We start from the raw sequence: 15090 nt of genomic DNA, 5'->3' as shown, positions 1-15090 counted from the left end.
TAGATCACAAACAGAATCACCTATGTTATCAGACTTATGAAAAGGAAACTAAATATCGCTAATCCATTTTATAAATCCCAAATAAAAATTCAATCTGCTCAATATCTAAACATTTATTCATTTCTTTTCATTGGGTGATGGTCTGACAATATTGCTTTATCAGATTAACTCAAAAAACACCCATTATTCAAGGGGTGCCTGAGTGGCTCAGTCGGTTAAGCGTCCAATTTCAGCTCAGGTCATGATCTTGCAGTTCATGAGTTGGAGCCCCGTGTGGGGTTCTGTGCTGACAGCTTGGAGCCTGGAGCCTGCTTTGGATTCTGTGTTTCCCTTTCTCTCTGTTCCTCCCTCACTTGTGCTCTGTCTCTCTGTCTCTGTCTCTCAAAAATAAATAAAGACTAAAAAAAAAAAAAAAATACCCATTATTCAATATATTTTCAATCCCCAGTTTAAACTCTAGTCCAGATATAAGAATATAAAGGCCCCCAAATATGTTAATGACATTAAAACATCATCATTCACTGATACTTAGAATCACTGAGTGATTCCTGCAGAGAAATCCACAGGAGGAAAAAAAACAAACAAACAAACCTTTTCTCAGAGATCATATACTAGATAGTCAAACTGCAGAGGAATACTCTAAGCATGGCTTAAAATGCAAGTGGAATTAAAGCAAATTACTGTTTTACCAACACCTAAACTACTCCTAAATTGCATTATATTATGCTACTAGTACTCCAGAAGGTCCAATGAACAGGATAAGGTAATCCTAATAAGGTGGCATCTTGTGCTGTAAAGTGTTTCATCTTGTCCTGATCCTGATCAATGAATGTATCAATCATTCAGATGAATAAATAGAAAAGCATTGCTACACTTTGCAGAAATAAATAGCATAAACATCAGATGCCACAATTAATATTCAAAATGACCTTAAAGTGGTAAAATAAGTCAACATGAACAAGATTAAATCCACTACAACAAATGTAAAAGTAATAGTTTACATTAAAAATTAATCATACAGGGGGCACCTGGGTGGCTCAGTTGGTCAAGCATCTACCTCTTGATTTCAGCTCAGGCCATAATTTCATGGTTCATGGGTTAAAGGCCCCAGTCCTGCGTCAGGTCCTGCACTGACAGTGCAGAACCTACTTGGAATTTTCCATCTCTCTGTCTTTCCCCCACTCGCTCTCTCTCACTCTCTCTCAAAATAAACATTAAAAATTTTTTAAAAATTGAACAAAATAAAAATTAATCAGATGGGGCACCTGGGTAGCTCAGTTAAGTGTCCAACTCTTGATTTCAACTCAGGTCATGATCTCATGGTCTAGAGATCGAGCCCCACATCAGGTTCAACACCGGGCATGGAGCCTGCTTAGGGTTCTCTCTTTAAAAACAAGAAAAATGTACCATACAACTACAGGATTGAGCAGACTTTAAGACAGATTACATCTTGAAGAACAGCTGAAAAATTAGTGTTTAATCTACAGAGAACACTGAAAGAGACACAGAAGAGTAGTCTTTAATTGTGTCAAGTGGGAAAGTAGGACTGAGTGACAAATCACTGGTTGGCTCAGTGACTCAGAGTGGGTGAGATGGCCCAAGTTTTGTCTCTGGCTCTGCCACAAATAGGTTTAAGACTCTGGTCATGTGACTTCAGGGCTCTAAGCCTCATGTCCCTTATCAGAAAAATGGTTAAAATAACAGTACTGAAGGCAAAAGGTTCCTGTCGGGTTTAATGAGATAGAGGCCCTCAATTCTGTATCAGCCTTAAAATCCGCCAAAATAAATTGTTACATAGTAAGGAAACACAACTTCAAATACTTCCATTTTGACCTCAGTGTGCATTTTCTAATTGACTAAATTCTTCTTTCCAGCTTATCTGTTAACTCAGGCAAAAGACCCCGCAGGCAAAGCATCCTGTGATGGGGAAATGAAACTATGCTCTCAAACAGTAAGGCCTACTCCGAGCCAGCAAGACCCGCGTGACTGACCCCAAGACAAGGAGGGGCCTGAACTTTCATGCCTCCCAGCAAGTATCCACTAACCTTTGTCCCACATTTGCTTTATATAAACCAGGAAGTAATTTTAGCCCTTTGGAGATAGTCTTCAAGATTCCAGTCCACTGTCTTCGGGCTAATCCTCTATCTTCCCAGTGTTGGCCTCTGCTCTGGACATTGTCAGTGGCAAGTGGCCGAATTTGGTCTGTTTGCGAACCCTGAGACAGGTGTTCTTGCACCCCCACACCCTGGTCACAGCAATATAGGAAAGAATTGTACTTAATAATAAGGATCTATATTTCTCTTACTTTCTTAGTGAGTATCCTCTTTCTGCATGTAATCAAGCAGAGGACATTTTTTTTTTTTTTTTAAAGAGTCCTATCATGTTTAACAAGTTGTGCTCCAGGCACCTTTGGCTTCAAAATTCTAAGATGATAACTTATTTTGCCTGCTGAAAAGATCTGATATACCCGCAAATTTGCTAATGTTGTTTGGAAGAGGGAGGTGGTTAAGAAAGTGTTTCTTGAGGTGCCTGGGTGGCTCAGTTTGTTGGGCATCAGCTGATTATTGAGTTGGAGTCCTGCATCTGTCTCTATGCTGATAGCACAGACCTGCTTGGGAGTCTCTCTCCCTGCCCCTCCCCCACTCATGCTCTCCCTCTCTCTCTCCACTTTCTCTCTAAATAGAAGAAAGAAAGAAAGAAAGAAAGAAAGAAAGAAAGAAAGAAAGAAAGAGAGGGTGAGGGGGGGGGGAGAAAGAAAGAAAGAAAGAAAGAAAGAAAGAAAGAAAGAAAGAAAGAAAGAAAGAGTGAGAGAGAGAGGGAGAGAGAGAGAGAGAAAGAAAGAAAGAAAGAAAGAAAGAAAGAAAGAAAGAAAGAAAGTAAGTTAGTTTCTTACTCTAGTGTGACAAGGAACTGCCTGCTGTCCTCAGTTTCTCCTAAGTCAGCCTTCACAGTTCAGCTTCATTTTTTCGAAGTTAAATGAAGAATATTCTACATATCCATTTTCAAATGTCAAACAAACAAAAAGCCAAGAAAGTCAAAAGCTGCCATAGCAGTTTCGATAGCAAGCAAAAATGCTTATATTATGATGCTATATGGATGATAAGCAGGCTATCAAACCATATAAGAACAGAATTATAATTAAAGAAAATTCATCTAAAAGCAAAAATAAAAACACATACATACAAATGATAATGGCTGCCTTGGTGGTTTTATGGGGGATTTTTTAAACCTTCTTTATACTTTTCTGTTCCTATCAAATGTTTATCTATCTATCAATCTATAGTTTTGCTACAGGAAAAAAAAGGAATTTTTTAAGGGAATTACTCCAATAGTTATTTTTTACTTTAGAATACCCTCCTCTGTTTCCATTCACTTTCTAAGTTGACTGTCATATGTAATTCAAAACCCTGCATATAAAACAGTTTAGTAAGTCTTACAGCACAACACATGAACAAGTACAGAATATGAGAAACTAAAGCCATATGGGTTCAGGGATCAGAAAGGAAAAAACTTAAATAAAAATAACTCATACACTTAATGAGGTCTGAGTAAGTAGCTCACTGATGTGCCCTGTTGTCCCCAGCTCCTGGCAGCTAGGTACAGAGCTACGGCAAGGAGCTCCCATAGTAATTTCTGCACATATTATCACTTTCCATGCATTATTTAAATGCATTATTCTGTCCTCTTCACTAGACTGTAAGCTCTGTGATGGCTGAGATTATGTGTGGTGAGCACAATTATCAATGCTCACTACATAAGTGTCACATAGCAAGCTAATGATATACTGCTTTAATAACTCAGCATTACAGAAGTTGATTAAACAGGATACGTCAAAAAAATCCTGAAGTATAAATTCTTTTCAATGATCATAGCCACATCCTCGCCAACATCTGTTGTTTCCTGAGTTGTTAATTTTAGCCATTCTGACAGGTGTGAGGTGGTATCTCACTATAGTTTTGATTTGTATTTCCCTGATAATGAGCGATGTTGAGCATCTTTTCATGTGTCTGTTTGCCATCTGAATGTCTTCTTTGGAAAAGTGTCTATTCATGTCTTCTGCCCATCTCTTCACTGGATTATTTGTTTTATGAGAAAGGGGAACCTTATTGCACTGTTGGTGGGAATGCAAACTGGCTCGGCCACTGTGAGAAAACAGTGTAGAGGTTCCTCAAAAAATTAAAAATAGAACTACCCTATGACCCAGCAACTGCACTACTAGGAATTTATCCAAGGGATACAAAAATGCTGATTTGAATGGGACACAGGCACCCCAATGTTTATAGCAGCACTATCAACAATAGCCAAAGTATGGAAAAAGCCTAAATGTCCATCAGCTGATGAATGGATAATGATGTGGTGTGTGTATATGTACGTATACACGTGTATGTATGTATACGTACATACACACAATGTAATACTACTCGGTGATGAAGAAGAATGAAATCTTGCCATCTGCAACAATGTGGACAGAAATGGAGAGCATTATGCTAAGTGAAATAAGTCAGAGAAAGACAGATATGAGTTCACTCACACGTGGAATTTGAGAAACTAACAAACATAGGGGAAGGGAAGAAAAAATGAGATAAAAACACAGAGGGAGGCAAACCATAAAAGACTCTTAAATACAGACAGCAAACTGAAGGTTGATGGCAGTAAGTGGCAGGGAGTGGGTTAAATGGGTGACAGGCATTAAGGAGGGCACTGGTTGGGTTGAACACTGGGCATCATATGTAAGAAATGTATCACTGGATTCTACTGAAGCCAAAACTACATTTATATGTTAACTAACTTGAGAGTAAAAAAGAAAAAAAAATGATAATATCCATGCAGAACTTTTTAACACTGAAGCACATATTTGTTTCAATTAAATGGAGGTTAATTTTTTGATAATACAAAATATTACCTGTTGAAATGGGCTTTTAAAAGAATAATTAGAAACCTAATGAGCACTGTAAAAGTAAATAGATAAATCCATAGATCTCTATTAAAAATAAACATAAATACTAATTTCAAATGAGCACTTTGTCAGAAGGATAGAAATGGTATCAAGTGTCAATTGGGAATTCTCCCTAAAAACTGTATTTTGAGATGTTTAATTATGTTAAAGTCATTATGAAAATAGTTTCTATGTATTTAAATTAATCTTCATGAAATAAAGTTCTAAGTCTTGTTTTTCAACATGATAGAAATTAGCTATGAAGTGGGACTCATTTCTCCTCTGTTTTTGTTATCAGTTCTGTTATTATATGAACTTATTTCAGCAGAAAGAAAGGATTCACTGGGTGTTTAAACAGGTTATGATTATAGATGTTTGGTATATCATTAAGATGCAATTATACATTCCAGAGCAGTGCTGAGAAGTTTAAAAGACCGTATTTTCCAACATGGTAAAACAGAACACTGTGATGCTTAAGTTTATCCAACACATCATCCAGATGAAAACCCAGATTCTCATTTCAAGAAGCCTATCCATCTCTCTACTCTAAAGGTAGGCAAAACTTGCAACAGGTAAGTGTCTGTTGTTTTTGTTTTCTTTTGTTTTGTTTGTTTCTCCCTTGACAATGCTATATAGTACCAGGGGTAATGGTTTTTAATACCGACTACTGTCACTGCCAAAGGTATCAGAAAATCATTGCTGAGATAGCCTCAATGTTGGGTTCTAGGGCAGGAGGCGAAGAGTATTTTTCAAATGTCAGCAAGAGTATCTTTCAAATGTGTTCCTACTATCTGGGCTTAGACTTCAGAACTTTACTTATCTGTACCTTCACTGTTCTCTGTCGATATTCTCCCCAGGATAATGTCATCCAGTCTTACAGCAGGAAATATTCTATATCAATTTTCGATGACTCTCGAAAATCTCCAGATGGGACTGCTCTTCTAGGCTCCAGACTCATATACGCCACTCGTTTCTGGACACCTTCCCTGCTATTTAATAGGCACACTTTTTTACATTAAACATGCCAAGTTAATTCCCATTTCAGGATCTTTGCACTAGTCATTCCAACAGCCTAGAATTCTCTTTCTTTTCATTCCTGTCTTACTCATGTGGTACCTCCTTAGAGAGGCATTCCAGACTTCCCATTTTAAAAAGGACCTACCCGGGGTGGGCAGGGGAGGGGTGCTAGGCGGCTCAGTCAGTTAAGTGTCTGACTTCAGCTCAGGTCATGATCTCAGTTTCTGAGAGCCCAGCGATGGGCTCTGTGCTGACAGCTCGAACCTAGAGCCTGCTTCAGGTTCTGTGTCTCCCTCCCTCTCTGCCCCTACCCCTCTCATGCTCCATCTCTCTCCCTCTCCCTCAAAAATGAACATTAAAAAATTTAATTAAAAAAAAAAAAAAGGATCTAACCAGGGCTCCTGGGTGGCTCAGTTGGTTGAGCATTCAACTCTTGATTTCAGCTCTTGTGAGGATCTCATACTTCCTGAGTTCAAGCCCCATGCTGGGCTCCACACTGATGGTGTACATGGAGCCTGCTTGGAATTCTGTCTCTCTCTCTGTCTCTCTGCCCTGTGCCTGTGTGAGTGCCTGTGCGCTGTCTCTCTCTCAAAATAAATAAACTTAAAAAAAAATTTTTTTTTCAAGACCTACCTCTCAGCTATGCTTAATTCTATTACCTGGTTTTATTTAACTTTTAGCACTTACCATCATGTAAAACAATCAAGGTGTTTGTTTACTTGCCATTGCCCATATCCCCCTCACCAAAATGGAAGTTCCTGGAAGGCCACCAAGCTGTTTATTCTAATTTATCTGTGCCTGAGTCATATTGGGTATTCCTCATTTGGAGTATCACTACTGTCATAGATAAGGCCTACTGTCTTACATTCTAAGTATGCTGGGATCTATGATCCATTCTTCCCTCACTTGTAATCAATCACAAAGGTGAAATTACCAGGGATCTATCTATTCCCTCCATCGTTTGCCTCAATAACCCTCCCCACTTTACACCTATCCACAAATCCTATTACCATAGGAAATGGGTTTGGATCTTTTGACCTCAGTTCTGAACCTCTATAGAATATGTAACAAAGACTTGATACATTTAGGTGAGCATGCACACAATGCAGGTTACAAGGGCCCCAAGGAGTGAGATACTCAATGTGTGTCATACGCACTCTTGTCCCACCTTTTGAGTCTACTTGAGACAACAAGAAAGCCAATCTTGGTGCACGCTGACATTACAGAGGGGCAGGTGCTGTAGGAAATCATCAGAAACATGTGCTCCAATGAAAGTGCTCCTATGGAAGTGGCTTTCCAACTACGTGTAACAAAAACAGTGTGCTTCATCTATGCTAAAGTGAAAGTTCACAAACAAAATGTCTTAAGAAAATGTATTTTCCTTATATATGTTGGGAATGGCTATCAAAAGTCAGGGTTCTAAGTATTTAGCAGCAAAAACAAAAATCTTGGACTGTTAAAAAGTAGAGGTTTAAAAACAGAAATAATATTGTGGAAACTGCTCAAGTAGACACAAGTTTATTTAGTTAAAATGCCCCCCCGCCAATAAATGTCATAATATATCTAGCTTGGAAAGATTTTAATTTGTATAAAGAGCCCTATAGATATATAAAACATGCAAAGCAATCCCAACGTCTAACAATCCTTTATTAGTCTTTTCCTTCAGGATTCCCTTTTAATTAAGCCTGCTTAGACAGCTATATCACAGTTGAAATGAAGTACTTCTTTTTTATTTTCCCTCAGAAATTCCCCCAAAAAATCAGATTGGAAAACTAGCCCACTCTAGTTCAGACCTTTTACTGTCTTCTTCATTGGCTTCTCTCACTCACACACATGGAAGTTAAGCAAAAAAAGTATAAATAAATAATTATTTTTTTTTTTTTTAAGTGTGTGAAATGCTGCTCGATTTGTATAGATGGATTTCTAGGTCCTGTGGATTACTTGTGAACAGCGTTCCCTGCAATCTCTCCTGACAACTGTGCTTGATTCCTCTGACAGTGTTTCTACCCTGGATGACTAGAACGACTGAGTGAAGGTGGGTGTTTATAAAGCTCTAGACCTGGACCAGAAACTGCACCTGGGAGCTCTTCGGTTTTATTCCCACTTGTCCTTCAGGCCCAGGTCAGTGCAACTGTGAGGGAGAAGGGAGAAGAGACTCCAAATAATGGTACCACTATGTTAGGATCTTTTTTTTTTTTTTTAATTTTTTTTTTTCAACGTTTATTTATTTTTGGGACAGAGAGAGACAGAGCATGAACGGGGGAGGGGCAGAGAGAGAGGGAGACACAGAATCGGAAACAGGGTCCAGGCTCCGAGCCATCAGCCCAGAGCCCGACGCGGGGCTCGAACTCACGGACCGCGAGATCATGACCTGGCTGAAGTCGGACGCTTAACCGACTGCGCCACCCAGGCGCCCCAAGGATCTTAAAACCAAAAATAATAGTTTCTTTCACTCCAATAATTAATGTTTTTATCAATCACTTCTATTTGTGATACATGCACACATCTACTTAGGATGTTCATGGACTCCTGTCCAAACTTTTGTGGACCCATATTTTAGATCCAAACCTTAGAGAGATTTTATGGTCTTTTCTTTTAATATTTCATGTTTTAACTCCTCTGCATGTAAGATTTAACCTGATAAATGGAAGTAAATCTAGTCTACAAACAGAACACAGAATTTAACATACTGTGAAGACCCTATCTTAATAACAGGGTATTGAATCAAGGCTTTGAGTATACACAAGATATGAATGACTTATCAGAGAATACCTTCAGGTATGAGTATACAAGAATTGGCTTAGTATTGCACAAATAAACGTTTGCATTAAAGCACATTTTATGTTACTTTCATTGTATATGGACTGATGTTTTTTGCCTGACGTTAGTAGACACCAGTTGTAGACATATGCTGTAATTTTAATTTTCGTTAGTATTATTTTCCTACTGAGATTTTTTTAAAAGTTCATTTATATGTATTGTAGCCCTCTACTTAGTACTTTTGATCTTTGAACCATTCTACACTAGACAATAACTCTCAAAGTAACTTTCTTGTGATAAATCCACTTTTCAATCCATCAATTAACAAATATTTCAACTTATTGCACAATGAGGCTATGGGCATATCAATATCCAGTTTCTTTTTTTTTTTTTTTTTTTTCAATGTTTATTTATTTTTGGGACAGAGAGAGACAGAGCATGAAGAGGGGAGGGTCGGAGAGAGAGGGAGACACAGAATCGGAAACAGGCTCCAGGCTCTGAGCCATCAACCCAGAGCCTGACGCGGGGCTCGAACTCCCGGACCGCGAGATCGTGACCTGGCTGAAGTCGGACGCTTAACCGACTGCGCCACCCAGGCGCCCCCAATATCCAGTTTCAATAACATCATTATCCTTTTTTACTGTCTTATTTGTACTCATACTTGAATACTTTATTGCAACTTTAGTTTTTTTTTTTTAGTTTTTGGAAAACAGAAAAATGAAAGTCTCGATTTTCGTAAAATGCTTATCTAATAAATTGAGTATAACAAAGGCAAAGATGGAAATTATTGAACATAGCAAATAAGGCCAATATTTAGTTTTAATCAGATGATCATTGTACACATGTTCCATTGTGAAGGAAAATAATATTTTTTAATGTATAAAGTGCCAGAAATGACTGTTGAAAAGGGTATCAAATTTTTAAAATAGAACTGGCAATTTTATTTAGAATATACTTTAACTATTAGAGAATAGAATTACCTCCATAATATGTTATTTGACTTAAATACTATTTGAATTTTACAGACTTTTAGAAATAAACAATGTACCAAAATTGGGGCGCATGGGTGGTTCAGTCAGCTGAATATGTGACTTCAGCTCAGGTCATGATCTCGTGGTTTGTGAGTTCCAGCCCCGTGTTGGGCTCTGTGCTTACAGCTCAGAGGGGAGAGAGTCTCCCTCTCTCTCTGCCCCTCCCCTGCTCATGCTCTGTTTTCTGTCTCTCAAAAATAAACATTAAAAAAAAAAAAAATGTACCTAAATAAAAAACTGTGCTGCTATTGAAAGGTGACAGCAAGAAATAAAGACAGCAAGAAATAAAGAAATAAATAAATGGATGAACAGATGGAGAATTAGACAAATAAACAGAAGTAAGAAATGGGGGAGATGGAAAAAGAAAAGATGAAATGTGGCGCAGAGAAAGAAGAGGAGCCAAAGGATGAGAAGGGACGAGGAAAGAAGGGAAGAGAAGACAGAGGAAAAGAAAGTAAAGGAAGAGAAGCACAAAGAAGGAAGAAAGAGGCCAGAAACCATAAGAGCAGACAGAAGATTGGAGGGACAACAAGAGATGAGAAAGGAATGGAAGAAATGCACCTGAAGCCAGGAATCGGGTGGGGAACACGGTCAACAGCTCCTTAATCTAAGAACAGCTTAGCTTTATTTCACCCTTCTCTAACAATTCAGAAGTTACATTTATCAAAAAAGATGATCCTTTTAAAACATCTGTAAACAGCTGCTGAATGAGCCAAAGGAGGCTAAGTAGTCAGAGCCAAGTCCTGTGAAGAAGGGAAGCCTTCGCTTGTTTGTGCAGGAAATAAAGGACAGCGGAACATGCCGCTGAGCGACTCTACTACCGCCATTGAGGTGGAAGAGGCCACTTTTCAGGGCTTTGAAAACTGCCTCTTCTTCCCCAAATGTGTAATGCTTATACAATCAGAGAAGCAACTTGATGATAGAGAACTAAAACCCTTTGAAATGATAATCTGACAAAAGAAGTGAAAACAATGAGCTTCCCAGTGATACAATGGGGAGATGTTAGGTAACATTATTTTATGGTACCCTCAATAAGAAGCACAGAGAATTTCAGAGCAGGATGGGACAGGCTAGTGGAAAACCTGAGACACCAAGAGAATTTAGGCACTTTGTCCAAAATCATGACGAAGTGGTCTGCTAGTGTTCAGTTTCACAGAGGATTGATGAACATACACAGTGCCTGCTGGAACTTTCAGAGAATAGGAATGAAACACTAAGTGAATGGACTATAATTGTTATTAAGTCCCTTAAATGTCAGCTTCCTGAGATCCAGGAACAGTATCCTGTTACCTTCCTACCCAGAGTGGAACTCACTGCTAGGCACAAAATGGTCAATACATGCATGTTTAATGAACGGATAGAGTATGAGAGCACAGAGTCGTAACCTTTAGGTATCAGGACTGCATAACTTTTGTGTAAACTCTTTAGAATAGGCCACTGCCAGGAACATGGAGATTACACCTGACCCTATGCCAGTTCTCAACAGGCTGACTGTCCCTAACTTACCTTTCCCAGAGATGGGTGCTGTCTACAAATTACTTCATACACAGCTCAAAAGATAAAAGTCATGTGCCTTTAGGGGACATCTAGCCTCACTCTTAAGGACAGTATGAAAATAAAACGAAATTACAAACTGGGTAGTAATTAGATGTCCCCAGAGGAAAAGGTTCCTCATATCAGACATGATCACATGATTCAAACACTTCCCAACATAGATGTGCCCAATGGGTAAATAACCCTTATATTTGGATCATCTCTCCAATCCAGTCTCATCTTCCTCATGGCATCATAGCTGCTGAAAACTTCTTTTGCCTCCCTGATCACCTTACCCCTACCTCCTATATACATTAGCCTCCTGACTCCTTGATAAACCCTTCTTCCCAAACCTGGAGCCGACTTTCTCCCACTCCACCTCCACCCATGCCCCTTGTGAGCTGAGACAGACACCACAAAACAATGCTAATGCCCACTGGCCTACCTCAGTAATAAGGAAGCTCCATCTGAAGGCTCCAGCATGTTTTCTCAGAGAAATGTCAGTGGATTTAATTTGTGATGGAGCTTAGGTGCTACTTGCATAAAATTTAACCCACAATATCTTGAAATCCATAGTTAGAATGCTATTTGGGGGGTGGTGGGGAGAATGTATTCTGACTCTCAAATGATAAACTCACCAACAAAATTCTAAAATACATGCCACTTCCAGATTAGAAATAATTAAATAAACAAAAGTGCATTGCAAAATTAGCAGTAACATTGTGTGGAACAGACTCTGAATTGTGAAACATCCTTGTAGCACTCATATTTTACAAGTTACAGCGGGACAGATATGCAAACTTACCTAACTAGCTAAACAAGGACAACTTGTAATTTGACAAATAATTAGTTAAATTAAGATTAAGTGGGGCCTTTTCAAAAGCTCTTCTCCAACCTGATTATGGAGAAGAGGACTGCTTTGCTGGGATCATACTTTCGCCACCAGATTCTCAAGACTTAAGCTACAATGTTACATCTTGGAAACTTATTATTGTATAATGGAATGGAATAAGAAACAAAGTAGGTGCAGGGGAAGTCAAGGTCAAGAAAACACTCAATGTATAAACAGGGGATATGGTAGCAAGAGGAGATACAACAGAAGGAATAATAAAATTAATTAACCCATCCCAAAAGAGTTTAGTCAGTTATAGTTACAGTAATAATCTCCGAAGAGTAATCACAAAACACATCACTGAGTCAGCACCAGAGGTGTGGTTTGTCTCCTATGCAATCCCTTTCAGCAACTATTCAATAGGTACAGCTTCCCACAATAAATTCTGAGCATCTGTGGTCTAGAATGTGCCAGCTTTAAAGACAGGATCCACCCAGCCCCTCAGGCAAGCTGTGCAGGGTGCAGCCAGCAGCCTTAATAGGCGTGTCCACCACGTGTGCCCTAAACCCAAAAGCCAGGGGGTGGAATTTGAAACTGGAAGGTGTGGGGACTGTCACCACTCTGGGAATTGCAGGAAGACAGGGAAAAAAAACAAACATAACAAAGACCGACCCCCAACCCTGACTCCGTCCTGTTTCACAGCATTCTTATTTAATTATTTTGAAAAACGAAATTAAAAAAAAAAATTTTTTTAAGTAACTTTCTCTTCTAAGGCCCTCCCTTTCATCGCGGTAGCCTTGTCCTATCTCTTGTCGGGACTGATTCAGCCTCAGTCATGGATTTCCCTGGGGCTCTTGCATTGGTTGGGGATGAGAAAGGGAAAGAGGGGAGGTGTCTGCCAGTGACCTGGCAAAATGTGTGGGAATCTGGAAATGAGTTGCTGGCCATCTTGGTCTACAGCCTTGACTTCCTGTCGCCAGCATGGCTTTTTCTCAGTGTTCTGGCCTCCTGAGCTCTCATCTCCACTTCTGGGTCGAGACCCTAGAACCAAGAACCTCATCACTCCATGCATGATCAGCATGGTATCCTGTGTCCCCACACCCTCCTCCCTACAAAGCACCACTGTCTCTTTACACACGAACGCAGAAGCTTGAACACACAGGCACTTTCCCTCCTCACACACCTTATTATATAGGTGATAATTCCCCCAACGTGTCACAGAGAAGACTACCTTTCCAAGTACCTTTCCAGAAACAAACTCCTCTCCCTCTAGAGCAGTGGTTCTCAAATCCGGTATGTACCAGAATCACCTAGACAGCGAACCAAGGACCCAGACCCACACTCAGGCCGGCCGACTCGAGGTTGGGAAGCACAGGTCTGGACTAATTCGGGGGAAGAGGCGGATTGGATACAAACAAGAAACGAGATTCGGTCAAGAGTAACCTTCCCTTCCAGTTGCAAACCCCAGGGGAGGTCCAAAGAACACTCTGGCCCTTCTCCAGCCTACGCATCCCACCGCACCCCTGCCCCCGGCCCGACCACGTTCCCCCCTTTACTTCCTCCCACGAGGCGCTTCCCAGACCCTCGCCACCTATTTCCCCCCCCGGGGTCCGCCGCCAGCTCGGACAGCAGCGGGGGAAACAGACCCCGCGTCCACGGTGGGCGGCGCCTGTCCCCGGGGAAACCCGAGCCCACACCCCGCCGGAGACAACTTTTCAAACTTCCCGACGCACTCTCACCTACACGCGAATGAGAAAAAGTACACCCAACAGAGGAGACCGAAATGCCGATCCGCGCGGGCTCCCCAGGGGAGCTCCCCTCCCCTCCCCTCCCCCTGCCGGGCGGGCCCGCGGTGGGTGCAGCCTCGGGACCCCGCCGCCCCCGCCCTCCCGGGCCGCGGAGGGCAGCCCGGAGCCCCACTTACGGCCAGGAGCGCCCCCGAGCCGCGCGCAGCCGTGCCCGCCGCGGAACGTTTGCCTCCCAGGAAGCTGCGAGGCGGAGGGAGGGAGGGGAGGGGAGGGGAGGGGAGGGGAGTTACCTGCCGCGCGTCAGGTCGGCGGAGGGAAGCGGGATCCGGCCCCGACCGCGCCTCCCCGGCCTGGGTGCACAGCTAAGTGAGCGCGGGCGGGCGGGCTGACCAGTTGCAACAAGTCCCGAGTCGTGTCACGCCAAACCCCGCGCTGCCAGAAAGCGCCTCGGAACCTGTCTGAACTCAGAAACCCAAGCCTCCACCCGCCAAGTATAAAGTCTTCCTTCCCCTCCGCCCTCCGGGCTCTCGGGAGATGGCGAGTCCCGACACCTGGAGACCCCAGAGGACCCCCCGCGCTTACCTGGGAAGGGTGGGCCTCGGGAGAGCGGGTTGAGCTCTCAACCCCCCCACCCCTCGCGTCCTAGGCTCTGGAATGCGGGGGGTGGGGGGGGGAGGTTGAAGGGGCCGCAGGGTTGGGGGGGAGGGGAGGGTTGCACCGCCCTCGGGAGAGCCGGGCGGACGGGACCTGCAGTAGATAATTCCAATCAGCCCAGCAATGCGGGCCCCTACCCAACCGCCTGAGTGTTTCCAGGCTTGGAAAAGACCAGGAGGTGGAAAGGCGGTAGAAACCGTACTTGTGCAGGTACCTTTTTGTGTGAAAGAGCAGTTTTAAACATCATCAAAGATTGGGCATCCACTCTGGACTGTTGTGGTTGCTGACTTGAGATGAAAAGGTATTCTTTAAAATAGGAATACCTGGGTGGCGCAGTCGGTTAAGCGTCCGACTTCAGCCAGGTCACGATCTCGCGGTCCGGGAGTTCGAGCCCCGCGTCAGGCTCTGGCCTGATGGCTCAGAGCCTGGAGCCTGCTTCCGATTCTGTGTCTCCCTCTCTCTCTGCCCCTACCCCGTTCATGCTCTGTCTCTCTCTGTCCCAAAAATAAATAAACATTGAAAAAAAAAATTAAAAAAAAAAAAAATAGGAATACCTGCGTGAAAAGCAGGTCACTCTAG

The 15090-nt window shown here is 41.9% G+C and overlaps 1 protein-coding gene across 2 annotated transcripts in view; it reads right to left on the bottom strand.

The window, feature by feature from the left end:
- The window catches only part of FAM83B (family with sequence similarity 83 member B), a 90960-nt gene extending 76841 nt beyond the window's left edge, over positions 1–14119 (bottom strand). The window contains exon 1 of one of the 2 annotated variants that reach the window (XM_045498574.1): positions 14034–14119. The gene's annotated coding sequence lies outside the window, so the exon portion shown is untranslated. Of the gene's footprint in view, positions 1–13848; positions 13910–14033 lie in introns of those variants that run through there. The other variant, XM_045498573.1, reaches the window with a different exon arrangement.
- Positions 14120–15090: the final 971 nt, after the last annotated feature.

This window comes from Leopardus geoffroyi, chromosome B2 (genome assembly GCF_018350155.1).
Source record: "Leopardus geoffroyi isolate Oge1 chromosome B2, O.geoffroyi_Oge1_pat1.0, whole genome shotgun sequence".
NCBI lineage: Eukaryota > Metazoa > Chordata > Mammalia > Carnivora > Felidae > Leopardus > Leopardus geoffroyi.
This window is presented reverse-complemented; position numbering and strand designations above follow the sequence as displayed.